Genomic DNA, 25,144 nt, shown 5'->3' on the forward strand with positions numbered 1-25,144 from the left:
TTGCCAGGTGGGCCGTATTCCGGCCAAATCTGAAAAACAGGGCCTTTTACCAATTGCGCGGACCAGGAAAAATCCATGAAAACTGCAAACGTATTACAGTTTTTAAATGCATAATAACAAACGAAAAATGCATTATTAAACCTGAAATTACGAATTTATTAATATAACTGAATTTTTGCCTGTTTTGGGAGCCGTTTCATTGTGCCACTATTTGGTAACTCTGGCCCGCTGTCCTAGTCCTACGACTGTCAGTTGCTCGCCAGCTGCGCCGTGGGTAGGTGTGTCGCTCTGAGCTCCGCTGAGATACTCTCGCCCGCTGCGCTTCGCAGACTCGAGCTCTACGCTGTAACGACTGGATGAGCGCTCCCGTGGCCCCAATAATCAGAGTGGTAAGTGCTCTTTTGATGTTTATATTTAAGAGAAAGCAAAAAAAAATAATAGTGATATGCAAATTTAACAGAATCATTGTGAAAAGAGATTAATTTTAAATTTATTCTCCATGCATTGAAAGAGCATGACGAATTAATTTTTTGCATTATTATTTCATTTGTATTCATATAAAGTGTATGGTTTCGTTTTTTCCAACCTACTATTTCGTCAGTTTTCCTTGTTTTTCTTTATGAACTTTAGTTAGATAGCAGAAATTGATGGTTTATACTAGTCTGATTAATGACCAAAGTATGCACTTTATTAAAACAATTTTCAGGGAGTCGAAATATTTTTTTCAGATGACGTAAGTCTGAACAGGTTTCAGAAAGTTATTTTTTTAGTACATAAATAACGCTTTAAATGCCAACTAAATTCATTTTATTGTTACAAGATACATTTAATAATGAAACGTTGGTGGACATAAGACGCGTAAATAAGATAGAACTCATAAATTGCAACCACTAAATTACTGGAAAAAATTAAAAGGATCTGAGAAATTCTGTAGTTAGGAGATTGATAACTCGAGTACAATCCTTAGAGATGAGGACATCAGATATCGGCAGTCGGAAGACCTTTATTTTTTCTTTATTTATAATTATTTATACTTTCATTCTGGCTTAAAAAAATAAGGTTGCTCTATTATTAAAATTATTATCATAGAAACAATATAAAAATATTTTGTCAGAGTTTCTCTTATAAATACTTGATGTTGAATTTCCTTCAAATATTCATTGTGTTGCTTATTACTTAACATCAGTCACCATATATTAACCGCCGACAAATTTATTGAAGTAATTTTATCAGGTATACGAGCTTTATACTTCATGTGCATATTCTCCGTCTATTCCACAGCAAATGTTTGTGACATCAATAATTGCAGCCACCATTTAACGCATAATATGTTTCAGTTTTCGGCCATCGATTTATAATTTTATCATGCGAATGCAGCCCAATCTTTTGGGATCGAGTCAGCACTAATAATTCAGTATGATGCACGAGGTAAAATACTTAAAATTTAAGGACTTTTTTTAAATTTTACTCATGTAATGTCCGCTGTGGTTCTATAACTTGAACACAACTGTTCCCGTTCATCAGAGACCAGTATTACTTGCTCAGGAAAACTTCGGAAAAGTTCGTCAAGACTGTAGACCCTTTCTCTGGTCTGTATTACGGCAAATACGTCGTTCTCTGCAGACATTCACTTCTCTGGTTTGTAGTATGACAAAGCCCTCATTCTCTGCAGAAATTCACTTCTCCTGTAGTATGACAAAGCCATCATTCTCTGCAGACATTCACTTCCTTCTCCGGTCTGTAGTATGACAAAGTCGTCGTTCTCTGCAGACATTCACTTCTCCGGTCTGTAGTATGACAAAGCCCTCGTTCTCTGCAGACATTCACTTCTCTGGTCTGTAGTTCGACAAAGCCCTCATTCTCTGCAGACATCTACTCAGTTTTAAAATGAACATCAAAACAAAATGATTCATATATTTTTTGAGGGTGCAGCACGAGCAGAGAGCAGACGTAGCTCTGACACGCCCATGTAAAGGGTAAACTTGCTCTGGGTGATCCTCACAAGAGCAAAAAGCGCAATGAAATTCGGGAATATTCCCACTTATTTTGTTTTTAGTTCAGAACAGTATAAATAGATAGATAATCCCTCAACTGTGGTAATCACACTCCTTATAATTCCATTTATTTTAAACCTTTTTACATGTATCTCGTTGCCTCTAATCCACCTATACTAATTCACCATATAATTTAGCGTGTTGATTGATGGTAATTAAAGAAATACTAGTTATTATTAAAAAGCAAGAAAATAAATATTATATCATTTATTTAAAAGTAAGCAAAAAGTGTAAATGAGTGGATGTATTTGATTAGTGGTTCCATTATCTTGTTTTAATTTTATTGAAAACAATATAAGCCACATGCCACGCAGATGATTAATCCTCGCCCCTCGTGTTCCAATTGTTATTCGCAACTGCAAACCAAGGACAAAACCAATGTTTTTCACTCTCTGCCCACAATGCTCAATTCTTCGTAAATATATAGTGCCCTTTTTACTGTTATTCGTACCAAGAAGACAAAAGCAAAGCCAATGCCATGCACTTTCTGCCCATCCATGATCAATTGTTCGACCCGCGTGCCCCGGTACCCATTGTTATTCGTACCAGGAAACCAAAAATTAGGCCATTTGCATGCACGCCTCAGCGCCGCGACGTCTCATGAATCGTCTTGGCTTATCACACCCCAAGCTGCCTCGTAAGTCTCATGGCGAACTTGAGCTGTCGTTCCCTTCGCATTATGGCGGCTTCTAAAGGATATTTCACACATATCTTTCCTGAGGGTATTTTTGGGCGGATATTTCAGACGAGACGCTGATCGGAGTTTCTATTACAGCTTCCCTTAGCGCCAAATTTCCTTGGTGGATCATTGAACCGGAGATCATTTTACCGTGTAAAACTTACGTAGCGTGAGTCGCAGTAATGTTTCCTCGAGCTCCCATAAAGAAGGCTGCGGAGATGGAATTTCATACTAATTACGTGGAAAAAAATGAATGATTCTATAAAAAATCATTTATATTTCGTTTATGTCGGATAATTCATGACATCGATAACATTATGGTTACCAGTGAGTTTCACACTCTAGGAGTTTGACGATTTTATCTGATTGATTTCCTTCTATATTTCTGGTTACTAATTTTTTACCAAGCTACATCAGTAAACCTGTAAGAAATAGAAGTTAGGGAAGATGAGTGCTTCGTTAGGTTCATTGTCCAAACATGCCGATTGGTAGGAGCAGAAACGGCCTTTGTAAGTCCGATTTTATTTCAGGTTCCGTTTGAGCTTAGTAGAGCAATTGCATCTCCGGTAGTTATTTTTTTCATTGAATAGCACAGGTAGACAAAGCAGCGAAAAATAGAAAGAAAAACCACCGATGATATCAAAATAAATTAAATTTCCATTAAGTTTAGGGTAAGGGACAGGGACAGCACAAAATCGTAACACAGAACGTGCTTTATGCCGCAGTCCCAAGGGATAGAATTAGCGCTGCTCTCAGCAGCACTGCTTCCTGGCCTACGCCTGTCTCTTATACACATCTAGANCATTAGTCAAGGCTTACACTCATGCCTCAATGTTAGTCAAGGCTTACACTCATGCCTCAATGTTAGTCAAGGCTTACATTTACACTCATGCCTCAACATTAGTCAAGGCTTACACCCATGCCTCAATATTAGTCAAGGCTTACACTCTTGCCTAAATGTTAGTCAAGGCTTACACTCATGCCCCGGGGAGTGCAGTGAGCTGACTACTTGTCTTAGTGAGTGCAAGACAACTAGGCTTTTATAACGCTAAATGTCAGCAAATAACGGTAACAAACACCTTGGAAATGTATATATGTAGGTAAAACCATAGAACTCGTTCTGAGAGCAGTTGCAGAGGGAGGAAAAATTGTCGATTTAAATTTAACAAATAATGCCAATTAATATAAAACAGGTTTAGTGCTTCAGTGAAAGCTAGTAGACTGAAAACATGGATGAGATGTCAAAAATGTGAAAGTCAGCTAAAAAATTATTAATATGCTCAATTAAAAAGTGGTATTGTTGCCACAGTGTGGCGTCAATTCACCTGCAATATGATCTCGTTGACTAGGTACTGCGGTGTTATTAAGATCTGAGAGCTAGTGCTGTTCATGTTTTAGGGAATTTTGACGTCAACCTGGAAATTTTGATATGAGAAAAGTAATGGTCTTTGATGTAGGTCCTTGAAGAATCGTTAAGGGCATGAGGATCCTTACACGCAATGGTTCCTCCCTTGTTCCTTATTAGATTGCTTCTTATAATCTTTTAAGCGCAATTTTGAATCTATTTTCCATGTATTTTCGCAAAATACAAAGACTTACGATGCGCTTTTTCAGTCCACGTTAATAGCTTTGTTAACCTCAATGTTAATGGCTGTTAATTCTTGTTGAACAATTCCTGAAGCTCCCAATTCTTTAGTGACTCCGTTTGTGTTTACTTCTTGTGCTCGTCTTAGCGAAGCCTGTGTGTCATCGAGAGTCTTAGCGAGCCTTGCGTTGCAACGAGAGTCTTAGCGAGCCATGTGATGCGACGAGATAGTTAAATACTGGTATGAAAGTCCTTAGAGTTCTGTGCCAAATTCCTTCCATGGGCTCGAGTTTCAGGCCTCAGTGATCCGAACAGGTCGAAATCGACTTCACTCCGTAGGTTCAACCATCGCAGAAACCAATATATAATTTTGTACAATATTTATTAGTTTTGTTTTTATTATTGTGCAGGCTTTGGATGCTTGATATTAAGTAATTAATCAATCCAAGTTGGTTTTATAGCGTTTGTTTGCTTAATGTCATGATATCTCATTTAATATATTCAGGTATAGACCTGCTGGAAATGTCGCAAGGCAGAGTAGGAAAAATATTCAATATTGTTTCACTGAGTACTGAAGGTCGAATGGTTGAAAAATTATTTGAGATCGTCGAGTATACTTAAAAGCAAGCAAATGGATACTTTTTGCTCCTGGATTTGAGGATTCGACGGATGCACTGAATCGCTGATGTTTATTTGTAAGTGCAATTGGAGAAATTTATATAAGTACTAATTTCTATAAGTACTTCTATATATATATCAGTACTTATAATTACTTCCTGTACGTATTTTTATTCTTGTGAGATAGTAAAATAAAGACATAAAACTTTTTCTCACGTTCTCAACTTTCAAACTCAATTTGATCTAAGAGAGCTTCATTTATTTGTAAACTTCTTTACTCGACCAATGTTGAAGCCTCCGCGTCCAATTAAGGCGCTAAACCATTTAGAATTACACGCCGCTGCGGAGACTTAGAACTACTCAAGTGTAGATAGCTCCTTGAACTGAGGGAATCAGTATTTACCGTAGACTTGAGCTCATAAACTCAGACTCAAAATTTTATCATCAGAATTTTTGGCTACTTTACGTCAGAGTAATGACTATTAGTTTGTTGGTATAGTAACTATAATTAGTGCTTATTACGTGGGACTGCTGTAATATTAACATTTAAAACTCAATGCAGAATGTTGAGCAAGCCATCTTGTAGATCAGCATTTTGTGCTGTCTACAATTTTTCGATAGAATTTAAAATTGACAAGATGTTTTGGATGCAAGGCTGTAATCATTAGTGATATTTAATTTCTCATGCAAAATGAGTTACTTGGGACGAAAAATAAACAAGATATTAACCATCACAAAGCTAAAAGGAAATAAATGTCTCGCTTTTGCTATAAATATTTTTTTAATACCAGAATCAGAACTCGTTAGCCAATATGAATTTGTATTTATATTTGTATTTTAATCTGACATAAGTATGATGAGATGTATCAGAAGAGTTGTACTTTATTGCATCCAAGATTTCATAAGGAGCTATGCCCTATAAACGATACATGGCTGTTTTGCAAGACTGTATATTGAGTGCATTGTAGAATCTAGAGATTGAAATTTTGTCCAATGAAAGTTTGCAATTTACTAAATAAGTTTATTTATGGCTTATACAGTCGCGCTGGGGAAATTTAAATCAATACTTTTTTAAAGCAATTTGATGGTAGGCCGACGTGTATGAAATCAACTGATCAAGGCCGACGTCATCATCATACACTTATTATTACAAAAAATTAAAATTAGAATTAAATCAATTGAATAAAAGACCAATTGTAATCAAACAGAGCCCTGTGGCTGCATTAATGTCGAATTAGGATATATTGTTATTCGAAAATCTGTTTAATAATTAAGAAATATTTTGACACATAATTTTACCATTTAATACAACTTTAAATAAGTCGATCTTGATTATATTTACAGTCCGTGAACCCTCTTACGCTCCCAGATCCGGGAAAGATGGCGTAGAATTAATTTATTTCCTCATTATATATTGTGAATTAATCAAGCAATAGAACATTACCTGTGGAGAATGCGAGACTGAACATCAAACGCGTCGTTGCTTATATCTGTTCCTACACTTCAAAAATCCACATTATGTTGGAAGAGAATAATCCGACTCCATTAATATCTGAATGCGTTATGTCAGCGTTACGTTATCGTCGTCTCCTCCGGTCACATTCTATTTTAGAATTTTGATAAGACGTCAATACGATGCCAAATATTCGAAGACAAATAAGTATTTGGTTATGTAATTATAACATTATTTACTGTAATAAGGACTATTACTATTTTTGCGGATAAATAGTTATTGATAAAGTTTTAACTCAATGGTTTTTAATACAATAATCCTCAATGCTTGAAAATACTTAAAACGAAATGCCCATGTCATATGAACGAAGTTGAAGACTCGCCACAATTTGGCGTTTTTTAGACAGAGGATTTTGCACAATACATTTATTTAATATATATCATGCCTGCATGCCTATGCGAAATAGTTATGTAACATAGGTTCACTCGTGCCTAAAACACATCATCATAATTACAACAAAATTTTGTGTTTCATTAAAGTTTAAAGTTAACCAAAACTTCAATACCCTTCAATAACCTTCGTATCTTTAAATGTTTGGGCGAAAAGAATGCGAAAGCATTGCCTGGCTTAACGAAAGTATCCTTTAAAGCGATAGTAACCTAGGAAGTTAATAAATGCTTTATCCTGCCGGTAATTTCCCGCTACGAGCGAAGCCAAATTTTCTTTGCCTCAGCCATTCAGCAAGCGGCTTTCGGGCAAAATTTTTATGACAAGGAAGGCAGTAAAAATGTAAGAAGCAATTTTCCAGGTGGCCCTGTTATAAGTAAGGTTTAAGGGAGGCTTATTCTTTATCGAGATCAGAACACTTCCGTTCTTTAATCGCTTCATAAGATATTTACAGCACCACCGTGATTAAGTAGAATATTTTGCTTAAGCGACCGGTACATTCTGCGAAACAATTTTCTCTGCCTGAGTAAATCTGCACGTTTTTAATTCGAGACCGGTTTCCGAGATTGCGCTCTGATTAGATGCTCCCAAATGCAAAATATAGTTTCTTTTGCTTCAAGAAAAATTTATCGTGTCCAAACTATTCTGATAAGTCTCCTAATTAGGCAACTGGCAGTGTGTGTTTTTACAACTGTGGGTTTATAAACTCAATTTAATTAGTTCAGGGAATATATTACTGCTATATATAATTCAATGTTTGCAGAACTTATTTGATTTGTGATAAGCATTAGTATGCTTATGGTAAGCTCACCAAGATCTTGAAAGTAGAGAAAAGCCTGTTAATTCATCTACATCGAAAACGTTTCGGAAACCAGCTCCATCGTCAGAGAAATGATTTAGAATTATTACAAATTTAATACAATGTTTATGGAAACAAAAAAATTACACAAGACGAGATTAAAACAAAAGTCGAAAACCGGTCCAAATTAGATAGAAGCCAATATGTTAACAATTTCTTGAGAATAAGAACTGACAGCGTTATTGAGTAAAGCCGACTAGTCATTTGTGGGCCAAGTTTCAAGAGCGTGAAAAGATGGGTCAGTTTTCGGGGGCCGTCAACGCGCGGCACAAAACCTCGCGCGTGAGTGGTGCTGGAGGGTGCGTCCAATTCCTGCCTCTGGGTTGTTGGTCTCCTGATGGTCTCAAAAGTCACTGGATTGTTTGAGTACCAGCCCCTGCATTAATTGAGCTAGTTAAATTACAACCGCTGAAATTATAGGTTTATATGAATACTAGCTCCTGAATTCAGCGAGTTCGTAGATGCCAAGCGCTGAATTCACCGTGTAGGTGAATTCAACGTTAACCGCTAACCAGTCCAGTGAAGCAGCTCCATCGAGGTGAAACTAATTTTTAATGTTGATGAAATAATTCAAAAATAAGGTAATATAAGTAAATTTATTCCTTTCGTTCATATTGCAACATTTTTTGAATCCTGTTTCTAATGTGTAATATTGGAAAGAAATACAGTTTTAATGCTTTTAATTACAACTTTTTATTCGGATTATCGTCGCAATTTTATTCCGTTTTGTTATTTGAACATATATATATACAGTATATGTAAAGATATTTGAGCCTATCATTATGTAGGAAGGTGCAAGCCGTACCCCTAAAAGTCTCATGGACACTAACTTTTAGCCCGTTTGTAAGCTGGAGGTAACTCTAGGTACGAATAGCATAACCGACAGTCACCGTATCCCTGGACAAAGGGTCGCGGCGTACGCCAAGAGAGAAATGATCTACGCGCCTCCGCCTGCCGCTGGCGGGGCGCCACGGAGACGCTCCCTCCATCATGCGTGTGACGGCCAGCGGCCGAGCTGAGGCCGTGCGTCGTTATTGAATTTTGGCTGCGACACGTGGCTCAGTGGGGATATTTATTGGCTTATGGTGGCAATACTTTAGGTCATAAATGTAGGACGGGTAATTCTTAGAAGGCTTGAGCCATTATTATCGCTTAGTATGAGTTCATCACATCGAATTATGGCTGTTGCGTAACGTCAAACTACTTTGTAAAATTATCTGAACAAGGTTATTAGGTATTCCTTTCTCCCAAACTTATTAAAATTACATCCAATATTGTTTAAATAAACTTTCAATTTTATACAACGAGCTGAAATCGTCCAATTTGAATGCTGAAGCGATAAATATTAAGCGAATGCTGAAGCGATAGAGAAGCTTAAGGAATTTTTGATCAATATCATCCTGAAGCCCGTACTTTCAGTTCGGATTAATTTTAATTAACTTATTTTTTCCTGTCATGAGAGAGCTTTTGCTCAAATCCAATCATTTCCTCTGCAAAAAGTGGACACCTGGCACGAACATAAATGAGATACGGCAAAGTTTCCGAAGTTTAGAAGAGAAATAGCAGCGGCATAACCGCGATGTTTATTTTATTGTATAACCTAAATATGTTATAGCACGTTTACTGCTCAATGACTTGACTTTGCTATTCAGGCGGAAATTACATGCATTATAAATTAATTCTCTCGAGAGGCAAGAGTGTAACTTTTTTATGTCATCTCCCTTATAAACGCAAGTTTTTAATGGGGCATGAAACGTATAATCGCTGGGAGTAAACTCGAACAATCTGTTTCGTGACCGTGACAGGAGTCATGCTGACACGATTCCTCGATCTGCAAGCGCCAAAAGAAAAGATTAATTCCCTATCAAAGTCGCTGATGGCCAGATTTACGAGTCCTTTTACGAAGACGAATGAGATCAACTTGCCTAAGTCCTGCAATTTCATAGCATTCGGGCGGTGTTCTTGAAATGAATAAAATATCGTTAGCTCTCCCCTGATCGTAAAAACCAGTTGCGCTGCGACGATTTGTAAAATTACAGAGAAAAGTGGTGAGTTTTTTATTGTCGTATGTTCTCGTCTGGTTTCTTTTAATTGCCCAATGCCCCAATCCTGGCGGGTACATTCGTATCAGTGGTTATCGTTTTTGTGATACAATTCATTTGTTTTCAAACAACTTACATCTTATAACGTTGACGACAAAATTAGATTCATGTGCGACCATCAATAATATATAGACACAATATAACATACCGAGATTTTTAGAATTTAGTAAAAAGCATATGATGCAATGATCTCTCGCTTCCTTAACACCTATTTTTAATTAAAATGTTTAAAACATAACGGTCCATTTATTGTGATTTGTGTTAAAAATGTGGGCGTATGAATTCCATTATTACGAATCCATTATTACGTTGAACTTACATTAGAAGAAGTTCTTATTGAGTACTGACGTCATATGATCGCAAACAATCCGAAAGCTGCGAAAACAAGTTGGTCTATTTCCTGCTGAATTATTTTTGTCTGTGAGGGTCATTGAATTTACATCTCGCTCATCTCAGAACATCCCTCCACCGTAACGAGAATTTAAAATTATTGTTCTTGTCAGTGTTTCATTTATACCATAATTTGTGAGGAGGTAGACTATGCCGCAATTTTTTCAACTTGACCACCTGTTGCTGGCATTGCCGCGTCTGTTGCTTCGAGTGAAACCTGCATTCGAAAACTATCGCTAACACTACAAGTGTTAGCGACCTTACTATACACTATAACACTTATAGTGTTTAGCTAACACTATAAATGTTAGCTAAATAGTTTGGTACTACTACTAAGTATTAATAGTACAAAATACTAAGATGTCGTTTGGTTCATATTCATTCACATCTACTGCAAGCTGTTTATTTTCGTTCATATTATTTTAGCACTTTCACAGTTCACATGAAATTTATGAACAAAGAGGAGGAGAAAATTGCTTGAAATCTCGCCTGGAATAGATAGATGTCAAGCTGATAATTGAACTTTCCTGGAATTTATAGTGGAACTCTATGCACTCCTGGCATTTATATTCTATACGTGAAAAAGAAGTGTACAACATTGAAAGTGTACACCATTGTTGTTATCCTCCGTGCTAGGCTGCGTGCAAGGTTCGATGATGATGGCATTAGCCGTAAGGCGTAACATGATCCGAAAATTGCTTACTTGATACTGCTAATCAATGACATAAATATGCCTCTTAAACTAAAATATGTCTCTTAAACTTAAACTAAAAAATATGCCTCTTAAATTCACAAGTTCGGCTATTTTTTCATTGGAAGAAAGCTGCTTTGAGCTCTGCGGCAGGTTCACCAGAAGCAAACTTTCTGTAAACAAAGAATGACTGAAGTTGAGACTGAACTTTGACCAGTGATTTGCGAGCCTTCCGATCCTGCGGATGCCTCCGTCTTAAGAGCTTCTGCTCAAGCAGAGCAATCCCAACTCGAACTCATACATTGCCATCCCTGTTTGTGAACATATTCCTGCTCACATTACCATTCCTGCTCGCACACATATTCCTGCTCGCATTACCATTCCTGCTCGCACAGCAGCTCCTGCTCGCACTCACAATGCTGGCCGATTAAGCATTGACAAGTAATGCTGGTTCTGACGACGCGGTCTCCAGCGACCAGCGTTGCCGCTGCTATTTAATTCACGCCCATGTTATGGCTTCGCTCTTCATTGCCGCCACATTTATGGCAAATTTTATGCAAAAACTTGATATATTCCCATAATTTGAACATAGTTAAATAGAGAATATTTTTTTCCGCAAGACAGAATCAGAATCTTATAGTCCTCAATTTTTTTAATCCGTTTGATTCGTGACTGTATACGATCAGCACCGAGCGTTTGAAACGGGACTGTATACAATCAGCACCTAGCGTTTGATTCGTGACTGTATACAATCGGCACCTAGCGTTTGATTCGTGACTGTATACAATCAGCACCTAGCGTTTGATTCGTGACTGCATTAGGTCAGCACCGAGCGTTTGATTCGTGACTGTATACGATCAGCACATAGCGTTCGATTCGTGACTGTATACAATCAGCACCTAGCGTTTGATTCGTGACTGCATAAGGTCAGCACCGAGCATTTGATACGTGACTGTATACAATCAGCACCTAGCGTTTGATTCGTGACTGTATAAGGTCAGCACCGGGCGTTTGATTCGTGACTGTATACGATCAGCAGTCAGCACCGAGCGTTTGATTCGTGACTGTATACGATCAGCACCTAGCGTTTGATTCGTGATTGTATACGATCAGCACCGAACGTTTGATTCCTGACTGTACAGTATACGGTCATCACCGAACGTTTGATTCATGACTGTATAAGGTCAGCACCGAGCGTTTGATTCGTGACTGTATACAATCAGCACCGTACGTTTGATTCGTGACCGTATACGATCAGCACCGAACGTTCGATTCATGACTGTATACGATCAGCATCGAGTATTTGATTCGTGACTGTATACAATCATCACCGTACGTTTGATTCGTGACTGTATACGATCAGCACCGTACGTTTGATTCGTGACCGTATACGATCAGCACCGAACGTTCGATTCATGACTGTATACGATCAGCATCGAGTATTTGATTCGTGACTGTATACAATCATCACCGTACGTTTGATTCGTGACTGTATACGATCAGCACCGAACGTTTGATTCGTGACTGTATACGATCAGCACCGAGCGTTTGATTCGTGACTGTATACGATCAGCACCTAGCGTTTGATTCTTGACTGTATACGATCAGCACCGAATGTTTGATTCGTGACTGGAATGTAAAACATTACTGAATCAAGTGAAGCACTTGATTCAGTAGTGTGTTGCAGGAGTGCGTTGCTTCATAGGAAAACCCTGCCAGAAATGCCCCGGACGCTGATTCAGCAAATTGGCTGACTCATAAGCTGCGTTCTCTTTAATTTTTTCTACGGCTTGCTGCTGATGCTGCATCTTTTATTTCTTTCGGTCCTCTACTTTCGATTTCTGCTTCTCCTCTGCTTCCTATTACATAAGTCAATTTACTTTAAATTTCTTACGCATATTGTTTCTAATTTCGAATTTATTGGTTGTGTACAGTATATGGATAAGTATGAATCTTCGCCATAGCTGTTGCCAATTTTTGCCTTCGAATAAACTAGCACTATTGATGCCCACAAATAAGGTGTTTTGTTCATGATAATTCTTTACCTTCCCTGAGACTCGGGCAACCAAACTTGCCTTCGTGGCCAACCCATTTGTCTGATCCAGGCTCTCGCGTGGGCGATAATGAGGACGATCAAGCTGATGGTGGCACTGCGTCTTCGTTGCGTTTATTGAAACTCTTCTGCGGGAGTGATGGCCATGTTTCTTGTTCTCAGCCGACATCACAGTCCATGACTCCCACTATGTTGAAATCTTTCTGGAGAAGCGCTGCTGCAATACTTTCCATTTGGAAGCACAATCTAAACCACTTCCTCTGCTAGCAGAGGAATGGCAAGACGAACAACCTAGTAGCGGCCCTCCAGTTGACTACACAATCCTAACCTCTCATGAAAGTTTGGAAATCTGTATAGTACGACGACCATATTTCATAGCATCTTTCAGGGAGAATTCTGTAACTGGAATAAAACTCTCCTGGAACTCAAACGTGAGAATAACCGTCTTTTCATTTGTTTTTAGGTGATAAAAGTGCTCATGTTTCAATATCTGTTACGAAATCACCAAATATTTTTCATATCTTTAGCTACGCTATCTAGCAAGACTTGCAATTCTCCCTCCATGACATCGCCGTCCATACTGCGCATTTTAATTGATAAATAATCCAAGAACGTCCGGTCCTATTTGAGGAAACAAGCAGCGAAACCCCATCTCAAGTTCATTTTGTGAAAATTTAATTTCGATCTTCACTGGTCTCGTCAGTTGTTACCGTTTTGAAACAACTTTTAATATGGTGGTTTTGAACCAAAGTCCACAGATTTCCGAACGCTGTAATCCAAAGGCTGCCGAGAACGCTTTCCCCGTGGCAGCAGCAGCTCGGCAGTTCCATATGCAAACTGTAATGGCCACTCGTATGGATGGGCACTTGGTGAAGACAGTAATTGTGGTGGAGGTCGGCGCATGGTCAGACTCGGTGAACTGGACAAGCCAGCCTCAAAAATATTAGAAGGATTGTAGGTTCAACGGTATATTTAAATTAATTCAATATTGTTGTAATTAGACGTTGTGAGAAATTAGACATGAGAAATTGAAACTTCAGAAATAGATGTAAAAGTGAGTGATAAATGCATCACGTGTTGGAAATCCTAGCTTGGCATCAGCATCGACAAAGCACAATAATAGAGTTTTCTTTACTATTTTCTGCTCAAATTTCAAATCATTTTTTGAATTGTACGTTATTCTTTGTTGCATACAACTTTAGCATCAAAATATAAACTGTAACACGTGATATTTTGATACTTTTTAATTTATCAGGGTCGTTTCTAACAATTTTTCGACATTTATAGCATTTTTTAGATTTCATGAAAAATTTATTCAATTTTGCCCGAGGAAAATTTAATTTCCGGAGCTGAGGCTTAATTTTTCCTCCTACGCAAAATTCTTAAACGCAAAAAGTGGCGCATTTCGTAGCCATGAAACAGGTCGTCGTGCGTGAAAATGAGATAATCAAGTGCGTCATTTGCCCCTTAAATTCCAGCAAGAAAGCTCAAACTTTAGTGAGGGAGAAACTTTTGTGTGTCACCGGACAGGTAAAAAATGTGTAGGCATAGCCCCACGTCGTCCGATTCGTAGTGTTCAATTAAAATATGCAAGCTTACCCATTTTGCCGGAACCGTGAATTTTTTTTCAATTAAAGTAAATGTGCAGTACGTTTTTATTGGATACGTGAAGTGGTGTTCAAATTTGTACGGACTTAAAATTGAATGTTTGACATGTTTTCAGTGTCCATAACATCATAGCTGTGCGTTCCACTTCAAGCTTTGGTTGATAGGATACAATTTACAATACTGACACGTGAAAACCGGTTACCGGTTCGTCTTACAACAGTAATTGGTCATTACAATACCATCACATCATGTATACAAGCTTGACTAGGGGATTGAGCCTAATTTTGAGAGATGCTCATTTTTTTCTTCATATGAATTTGTGATCTTAATTTTTCATTTGTTATCCCGAATGCATTTATGCGGAGATCCCAACACGTTGACGAGTGAGATCTCGGGATCTAATTGAAAAGCTGGATACAATAGAAATTCAATTTGATATTGCCAAGCATCGTCCTATCATTTTGAAGATAAATAATTGTTATAAATTCAAAAGAAAAAGCAACCATCGCAAGTTCCATTTCGTGCTGCACAGGAATATTTGCAGTACCGTCATTTCGCTACAGAAAGACGGGCTCGTTGATGGCGTCAGATGCCGTTACGGACAAGCTCCTCTTGTCATGTGGCAAACATTGAGACCTGAGCTGGCAAACACCCACCCCGCTCTTGCTGCAACAAATTTTCACCATCGCCTATCATTTCATGAACAATGTGTATGCGTGTAGGTTCTGAATGTATAGCCGCTGCGCAGCGTAACTCGTTTGAGGTAGTTAACGACACGCAGTTTGCTGTTGAACTCTCATAAATGCATTCACGCTTTGTTTTGAGGGCTCACAGGAATGGCTTTCCGATCTACTTCGCAATATTGCACATAACACGCACTAATATTATACTGATAATTAAACATTGCCATGCCCCATTAGCTTGGTTTAAAAATACGCATAAGTGTATGTATGCGTACACTTATGCGTTATAAGTGTACTTATGCGTTATGCGTTATAAGTGTCAGTTTAAGGTAATGTGAAGATGTATCAAGAAGGGTGTAAGCTGTCACTGCAAGGCTGAAGTATTTTGCAGCCTTCATGACTGTATCTTCATTTCGAGAGCCGCAATAGACTCTCGTATAATATCCTTGACGCTCAGTAAAGCTCTCAGGGGGAGTCCTAAAACTTGAAGAGATAGCTTTGAAACCTAAAGAGTTTGTGAAAGCACCGCTTTTCCGTGCTAACTGCGGGACCGAGTTATTCCTCAGCGGCGCGACGTTTCAGATTTTAAAATGCCAGACGTCGCCTCAGAGTGAGCTGAGCGCTGAATTACCGACTCGTGTGGCACTCAGAGTTTGACAGGAAATCTGCTTCTGTGCTGCAAACTGTTAATGGGGTTGCCTTATAACATTTCAATTCGATAAATATTGAAAATGTCCTTTCAAATATTTTATTATTTTTTTTTGCATTTACACCACTAAATTTCCAAAAATAAATTTGTCATGCAAGATTTTAATATTCTCACTTAATTTTTGGGTTTATTCATCAAATTTTGCAGTGCATTTCCACAACCTCACTTTATCTGTCTCATTGGAAACTCCTTTTGTAGTTTGAACTGAATTCTCCGCGCAAATGGATGCTGGATGACATCCGAGTCAGGAAGTAAGTAGCGACTCTCTTTGATGAATTTCACGATGAACTTCCTAGGCTTTGATGCATGAAGGCTCTGAAGCTCAGGCAGAATTTCTAACAGGATATTGAAGTTATCCTCAAAGGCGACGTCACACATCGCGGCCCTGACGGGATGATCGATGCCGTAAACTCTGAAGTTCGAGGATATCTTGTTTGGTCGCTGACACCCTCAGATATCGTGCACTCGACTGCCTTTATATGACATTTAATTATACTTGTGCCGTGTTCCTGCCATTATCCATGTTTACATGTATTTTTCGGCGCAGTTACTTCACATAACAATTAATTATTTGTAGTTTCAGCAAAAATATTCCATCAATACAAAACGTACTACTTTGACTACAAGTAAATAATAAACAAAACATGCGAAAAATCAATGGAATAATTTTTGTCGTCCCTATTCCGACGTTGAATGGATTATTGAAGAATTTTTCTAAGGAATCATGATGCTTTATATATATGCATAATGACATATAATGATTTTATTTATGAATATATTTTAAATTCCTCTATCCGGTCAATGTGGATTTCTTCATCTCTCGAAGTCTGGCCGTAAAATAAAACCCTTCTCGCACATGTTCATTCCTACATTTCTTGTCTTTTGTCGGAGTCTTTGTGTACTTTTTTGTCAGCGTGGAACTCCAATTGAATTCCTGGGAGAAATTCGGAATTTGTGCATCCGTTGTGGCTCGGATGTAGCAGAAATAAAACTAGCATTTATTTAGAACGGATCGCACCGTTAAACGCATTTGTAGTTCAACTGCCATTCTGCGACGGCTTGGGTAGCGATTCGGTCTCGTGTTATCCTTCTTTCTGTTCATATTCCCGAATTTCGTATTATATGCAGTTCATGTTCCTAGATTTTTCCGTGTTGCCTTTGTTAGTGCTTTGCCGTGCATGGTTAATAAGAAACAAAATTCAACTCGCACATTTTTTTAATTCCTCTAAATAAATTTTATTCAGCGGCGCCGATCTGTCACCCGCCTATAGAGTCGCGTGGATTTCCACAGTCAACTGTCGAGATAATAGATCGCTGCTATTGTGGTCGAAAATATTTATGGACAATTTTTAAGCTGTTTCATCCATTGTGCGTTGTCTGTATGGTATAAAATTTTAGTCATCCTCTAGTTGGTTAACTCGAAATAAATTTTTGTTCTGGGCTGCAGTTTTTTCTTGCCTACATGCAACCGCGAGATTTCAACATCTAACTGTTCAGATAAGGTTTTAAGAATATAAGTATAAATTTATATATAAACTTGCAAAGCACTTATTTTCCCTCGTGTATTTTCTTCCATACAATAGACTGTAACAAATCTCCGTGGCTCAAGTTTGTGTGGCAGCAGAACCAAAATTTAAAATTTGCCATTTCAAAAAAGTGAATATTCTAATATTGTTGATCCTTATATAATGTTATAGTCAATATATGGCATTGTAGTCCCCATATCATAGTAGTCTGATGATGTAATCGCAGTTAATTTATGTCATTGTAGTCCGTACATGTGATCGTCTTATTATCATAACACATTTTGCGGGCTATATGTGTCATCGTTCTTTGTATATATCAAGGTAGTCTGATGATTTAACCTCGGTCTGAATACATCATCGTAGCCTGAGGGTGTCATATATTGTGGTCTGTCAAGCCCCCCCAGCTACCCGGCCTCCCAAATGAGCAGCGACAACAGATCGCAGTCGTTTGCGTTTCGGGAGGTCGTCTTTATACGTTCGCAGCTGCGCGCTACTGTCTGTTATTGCTTATGTTATGTTATGTTATGTTATGTAATGTTATGTTATGTTATGTTATGTTATGTTATGTTATGTTATGTTATGTTATGTTATGTAATGTTATGTTATGTTATGTTATGTTATGTTATGTTATGTTATGTTATGTTATGTTATGTTATGTTATGTTATGTTATGTTATTTTATGTTATGTTATGTTATTTTATGTTATGTTATGTTATGTTATGTTATGTTATGTTATGTTATGTTATGTTATGTTATCTTATGTTATGTTATCTTATGTTATGTTATGTTATGTTATGTTATGTTATGTGTTATGTTTATGTTATGTTATGTTATGTTATGTTATGTTATGTTATGTTATGTTATGTTATGTTATGTTATGTTATGTTATGTTGTTATGTTATGTTATGTTATGTTATGTTATGTTATGTTATGTTATGTTATGTTATGTTATGTTATGTTATGTTATGTTATGTTATGTTATGTTATGTTATGTTATGTTATGTTATGTTATCTTATGTTATCTTATGTTATGTTATGTTATGTTATGTTATGTTATGTTATGTTATGTTATGTTATGTTATGTTACTGTCTCTTATACACATCTAGATGTGTATAAGAGACAGATGTTATGTTATGTTATGTTATGTTATGTTATGTTATGTTATGTTATTTTATGTTATGTTATGTTATGTTATGTTATGTTATGTTATTTTATGTTGTTATGTTATGTTATGTTATTTTATTGTTATGTTATGTCTGTCTCTTATACACATCTAGATGTGTATAAGAGACAGATGTAATGTTATGTTATGTTATGTTATGTTATGTTATGTTATCTTGTTATGTTATCTTATGTTATCTTATGTTATGTTATGTTATGTTATGTTATGTTATGTTATGTTATGTTATGTTATGTTATGTTATGTTATGTTATGTTATGTTATGTTATGTTATGTTATGTTATGTTATGTTATGTTATGTTATGTTATGTTATTTATGTTATTATCCTACGTTATGTTATTGAATCATTCGGAATCAATCGTCAGCCCATTTACCACTGAGCGAGGAAATTAATTTTTGTTGTCGTAAATGATACTTTTTCAATAACGAAATCTTCGTGTGTGGAAATTTCATGAAATAAAAAATGCACTCCACGTTTTGATCACGTCAAGTATGAATGCTTCAACAATACTAATTATTCTTCAATTCCTAGGACCATAAGGACGTATGATGCTACTTCCTTTTTGAGAGATACTTTATCAGGCAATTCTAAGTTTAATTTTAAAACTTTTCTGATAGCTTTGAACCTCTATGGCTCATATTGTCGTTAAGAAAGTACCATCTCGAGAGTGTCGGCCCCTAAAGCCGTCCGCTATACAGCAAGGTCAGCCATCAGGTAACCGAGTTAAGCGACAATTGACAGTCTGATAGCTAGCCTCCAGTGCTGCTCCAGCGCTTCTGTCTTTGTGCCGTGCCATTGTATAAGCAAACTTTCCCATTAATTCCATCTTGTTCTTTTTAGAGCATTGCACTATTGGGCTCGCCATGTCCGTCCGTCTGTCCGTCTGTCTGTCCGTCCGTGACTTCACGTTTTCGTCGACGAGAAAATGCGCTCTCTGTCACATACTGCAGTGAGTAGTGAGTTATATTTCTTTGCACACATAGTTCAAAAACTTGTATCATATTCGTTATCTACTGTGCTTGTCTATTTTTTTGTGCCATATTCATCTTGGTCGTTGATAATTATCATGCTCTAGGTATACTTCGTTGATCTGAGATCTGTTTTTGCGTATTTTCTCATTAATAGAAAAAATGCACTATTGTGCTCGCCATGTCCGTCCGTCCGTCCGTCTGTCTGGCCGTCCGCAATTTCACGTTTTAGTCGACGCGAAAATGCGCTCTCTGTCACTCACTGCAATGAGTACTGAGTTATATTTTTTATGTTTTAACGGCTTTAGATTTTTGGATTATCGTACTGAACCTGCCTCTTCATATTGATGCCGTTATAATTGTAGTTCAAGTTGAAATTTTTTTACATATTTATATTTTAGGATTTTTGAGGTTAACTTACCCCCGGTTTGGTTAGAAATTAAAAAATACGGTGCAGTTTTTAATTGTGCAAAATATTTTAATAAGTTGCCGGATGATTTTAAAATAGATGGTTCTAAATTCCTTTAGAGACTAAATTCGGCAATTTTTTTCTTACCATTATTAATTTTGATTCGATTATCATGTAAGATTACAGTAATTTGACAGGCTGTTTTCAATTACAGCCTAATTTTCAGTGTATAATGCATCTTTTGCCATATGCTTGCTTCAAGTGATATGCTATTATCAGTTTTTTTTTGAGGTTTTTGTAATGGGTGTATTTATTTTGGGAAACTTTCTGTCATTCTTATCATTACCGTATTATCATTTAAATGGGGTTAAAATACCACCTTGTAGCCTGCAAAGCTTTTGTTAGCTTGTGGGCGTTCAATATTTTCAATTTCAATATTACGCACAAAAAAAATTAAATTAGTTTTTATTTCAGATTTTATTGTTACTTCTGTGAGGGCAACAGAATCTCTGTTTAACTAAGACAAAATCCTGATCAAGACATTAATATTTTATATGGCCTTCACAATGGAGCGTTCCGAACACTATTGATAGATTAACAAGACAGACTAACCGTATCTCTGTCTCCCGTCAGGAAGTTTGCTATCGTAAAACTTACACGAAAATCTAACGAACATCGACGAAAGACCGACAGGCTGGCTTTGTTCTCCAGAAACTGTGGAGAAATTTTTGGCTTTTTGTCGGAAACTTCTGAATGGCTTTGGTGTCATTCATTTCCTATTGACTGAAACAGAATTTGAACCATTTCAGACTGATACCATTGTACTTTCAAATTTCTCCTGTTACTCTGAATTTGACGGAAAACTTTTAGATTGTAGTTTTCAGCCATTTCAGCCTGATGCTATTGTACTTTCAAATTTCTCCTGTTACTCTGAATTTAACTGAAAACTTTTAGATTGATTGATCATTTTCAAATATTATTTATAAGTCGGCTACAGTTTCTACCCGTCATGTTTTACTTGATGGTTATTAGCAACCGAACCTGAAGAGCTTGATCCAATAAGTTCATTTCCTGAGATAATAATTTCGGATAAATGATTTATGCTGCAAAACTTAATTAAATGCAAGTGCTAATTTGATAATAATATTAAATGTAATACAGTATAACAACATTAATATTTAATTTTATCTCGCTTAACCATTCATTAATTTTTCGCTGAACCAAATATTTTAAAATGATAAATTTAAAATCCACTTGCAAGAGCATTACTTCTGCAAATGGAGTGGTCGCGTGCGACGCAATTGATAGGAAGTCAGATGGCGACGTCGCTGGACGCGGCTGATAGAGGAAATAATCCCGGCTTTGTCTGGCGGTAACGAACGAGGGTCCTGTTCTAAAGCTGAATTTCGAGTCAGACTAGCCAATGCCTGCAAAAATGTCGTAGAAACGAAAATAATTGATAGTAGACTCGTGCTTTTGTTTTTCAATATAAGTAAATTTTACTCATACATTGTCTTGATCTCAACAGACCATCTGTGCGTCGAGTGTTCGGAATTGAGTAGTAGCACTTTTGTGCGTTGGATATTTTATCTTAGCTTAATAGTCTTATATTTCTTCATAGATTAGTAGGCCTAAAACTAACGTGCATATATTTCAGTAATTGCAGCTGTGTCAGATGTCCTAAGTTTTCAACTGCCAAGTGAAGACAATAGTTCATTGTATTCCCGACACGTATTGTGGACCTGAACTTTATGGGAGGACAGCAATGAAACGCCATCAGCCAAAGGACTGGCAGCTAAAAACTGCAACGAGCCGAGCACAAATTTTATTGCCAAGTCGAACATAAACTACAAGAGAAAAGGACGCTAGGAGTACACTCTGTGAGGTCCTAAAATATCTGAGAACGTGTCCCTTGAGGTTTGTACTGTCGACACAATTTTTCTTCGGCAGCCGAACTGTTATGATAGCCTCTGAACATTCTTGCTACTGCAGCCCAACTTTTGTGATAATCTCCTGACACTCCTGCCTCGGCAGCTGAACTGTTGTGATAATCTCTTTACACTCCTGCCTCGGCAGCTGAACTGTTGTGATACTGTCTCTTATACACATCTAGATGTGTATAAGAGACAGCAGTTGTTATAATCTCTTTACACTCCTGCCTGCATGGTCAGCCACATGCACACTCCTGCTCTAAAGTTTTTTACGACTGTAATTTTTTACGACCGTAATCTGTAATAATCTCCGCACACTCTTGGCTTGACCGCAAAGCTGTTGTGATAATGTCAACTGGAAGTCATTACGATATGCACAGTCGATGCACGTGAAGTTAGAAAGACTTTTGAGACATTAAGAATTTAGAGTTGACACTCCACAATGAATCTACCTTTAGTCTATGCAAGTTATTTTGTTGCAAATAATTATATTGCAGGCTGTAATGGAAGTTTCAGGATTTCGTAGTATTCTGCACAAAAGTATTAAAGAAAGAATAATAAGTTGATACGGTCTCCTACATGCACAGAATAAAAAACAAAAAAAAACAAAACTACCTAAAAATTGTTGTGCTCTGACTGATACTAGTGAAACAAACAAAGAATATCACTATAATACTAGTGATGCAACAAATAATATCATTTTGATACTAGTCAAACAAACAAATAATGTCAGTATAATACTAGCGAAACAAACAAATAATGTTACTATAATACTAGTGAAACAATCAAATAATATCATTATAATACTAGTGAAACCAACAAATACTGATCAGTGACGTGAATCATTCTGATCAAAATAACTCCGAGCTGCTCCAGGATGTCAGCAGAGATCGATGCCCTATTATCTTCCGATGCTCCTGCAATTCTTTTATCGATACCGGGGGCTATAATCTAAGCAGGCTATGGCTTGGCTCGCGTGACCTTCGGCCGATGCTATCAGTGGAAATTCTGTTTGCTCTAAACAAATTTCGTCAGAAACAGCTGGAAGGATCTGCTTGAATACTCACGATAGAAATTACGTAGTTTTGTAACACTAAATACACATTGAATATTCATAAATTTGTCAGAAATGATGGTTTTTGGTGAAATTTCTGAGAGAATGTGACTTATTGTTAAGCAACGTACGTATGTGTAAAATTACAGGCAACAAATTAACGCGACCGATTCAATTATATTTTAATAGAAATATGTATTGATCGAAAAGTGCGATTCGTATATATTGTATTGATTATCTATTGAGAGAAAAGTTTTAATTTAGGTAATTGCCATTAGAATCTTTAGGAAAAACCTATTTTGATGATTGGAAATTTTTGTTTAATAAGTTCAGCTGAGGTGTCACCTTGTTAATTAAGAATACAATTTAAACGAAGAATGCTGCCACGCATTGAATATGAAATAATTATATTTTCTTCCAGTAAGAGCAGTGCAGCAGGCATATTGCCTTAAGTTGATCTCAAGATTCTATCTACAATATGGACCTGGCTCTTGACCTCCATTTTTTATGGATATTGTAGGCAATCTGCCGTCCAATCTACTAACACCTGCCCGCCCTGCTGGCGCGTGCTGGGCCACGCCATCACCTTGTGGACTTATTAGCGCATTTCTCATTTATGGCATAAATGCATTATTGTGCTCGTCATGTCCGTCCGTCTGTCTGTCCGTCTGTCTGTCCGTCTGTCTGTCCGTCTGTCAGTCCATGACTTCATGTTTTCGTCGACGATGAAAATGCGCTCTCTGTCACTCACTACAGTGAGTACTGAGTTATATTTTTTATTATGAATTTTGATCTTTAATAACATGGCGCGCACTTCTTCAATTGTTAATTCTCCGGGTTATATTAACATCACTATCATGCAGGTTATATTTCCCTCTCAGTAATGAAAATCAAACAATTGCTTCCTTCCATATTCATCTGAAAAAAGATTAAATGCATTTTGAAGTTTTCTTAGCATTTCGCTATAAAGGTTGTCGCAAAAATTTCTACTTTTTCTCTCTACCTTCCTACTCACGACAAGGAATTCCAGTTATAATCATGCCTGTAGTCCGGTGAACTCTAAATTATAATACCAGAGTATTATACCTGAGATGGTATTAGCGAGCTGCGTGTTCTAGTTTGAGTTGTACTATAGCAATTGTTATTCCCAAGTGAGCAAGAAACTCCTAACAAAATTCCTAAATAGAAAGTTAGCTCGGCAGAGACGATCTTGTGTCTCTGAGCCGTCAAACCCTGTAGGGAGCATCAAAAATTTCACATCAAACTTTTCCGTTAAACTGTTACTGCCAAGAGTGAATATGTTATGATGCCACGAAAATTTCATACTGTAATGTTTACTTTATATGTATATCAAATACACTTGTATTGTACATTCTTGCAAGCTAAATCAATTTAAAATTATGAAAAAATATGTTCTACTGTAATTTTTTATTTCAGACTGCATCTACTCAACCACGGACGTATTTCAACCGTTGCTTCGGACACTTCAGATGGTGTGACGATTGCACCATCAAATTGCTTTTATAAGCGTCACAATTTCTGGTACGTCATGCAGTGTTCTCAGTACAGTTGCGACGCTGATGTCATACAAAAATATTCCGTTGCCTAAGTAATCATAGCGTTAATGTATATTACCGTTACGTGTGTATTAACTTAATGTGTGTATTGACGTAACATGTGTATATTAACATAACGTGTATATTAACGTAACTTGTATGTTAAGGTAACGTGTATATTAATGTAACGTGTATATTAACGTAATGTAATGTTAGAGCGTTACTGATATTTCGCGATGATGCTTGCTGTGTTAATACCATAATGAATTCACATCATGCATCATTAATGTATTTCATTGAAATTAATGATAGTTTCAATTTTTTAATTTATTATTCATGATTAACTTGCTCAGTAATTAATTTCTAAATATGCTTAAAATCTGTGGGGTACTGTTATTTGGGATAATCATCTTGTTTTTTCTGTATTATTTAAATTACGTTAACCAGTAATTCTTCTATGCTATTATTTACATAGCATGAACTACTTCTTGTTTAAATAAATTGGTAACTTGAATATTTATTGCCAAAAATTAGTTTGAGCTTTACGTTACTAGGAGATTGAATACTTCAATATTTACCTCGCTTA

The 25,144-nt window shown here is 36.9% G+C and overlaps 1 long non-coding RNA gene across 1 annotated transcript in view; it reads left to right on the top strand.

Annotated features, from left to right (window-relative positions):
• The first annotated feature begins 275 nt into the window (after nucleotides 1–275).
• LOC108677283 overlaps nucleotides 276–25,144 on the top strand; it is a 29,050-nt gene continuing 4,181 nt past the window's right edge. Inside the window, exons 1-2 of the long non-coding RNA XR_001931244.2 lie at nucleotides 276–389; nucleotides 24,440–24,544. This is a non-coding gene — a long non-coding RNA (uncharacterized LOC108677283). The remainder of the gene's footprint in view (nucleotides 390–24,439; nucleotides 24,545–25,144) is intronic.

The sequence above is a fragment of the Hyalella azteca genome, unplaced genomic scaffold, assembly GCF_000764305.2.
Source record: "Hyalella azteca isolate HAZT.00-mixed unplaced genomic scaffold, Hazt_2.0.2 contig17346, whole genome shotgun sequence".
Classification (NCBI taxonomy): Eukaryota; Metazoa; Arthropoda; class Malacostraca; order Amphipoda; family Hyalellidae; genus Hyalella; species Hyalella azteca.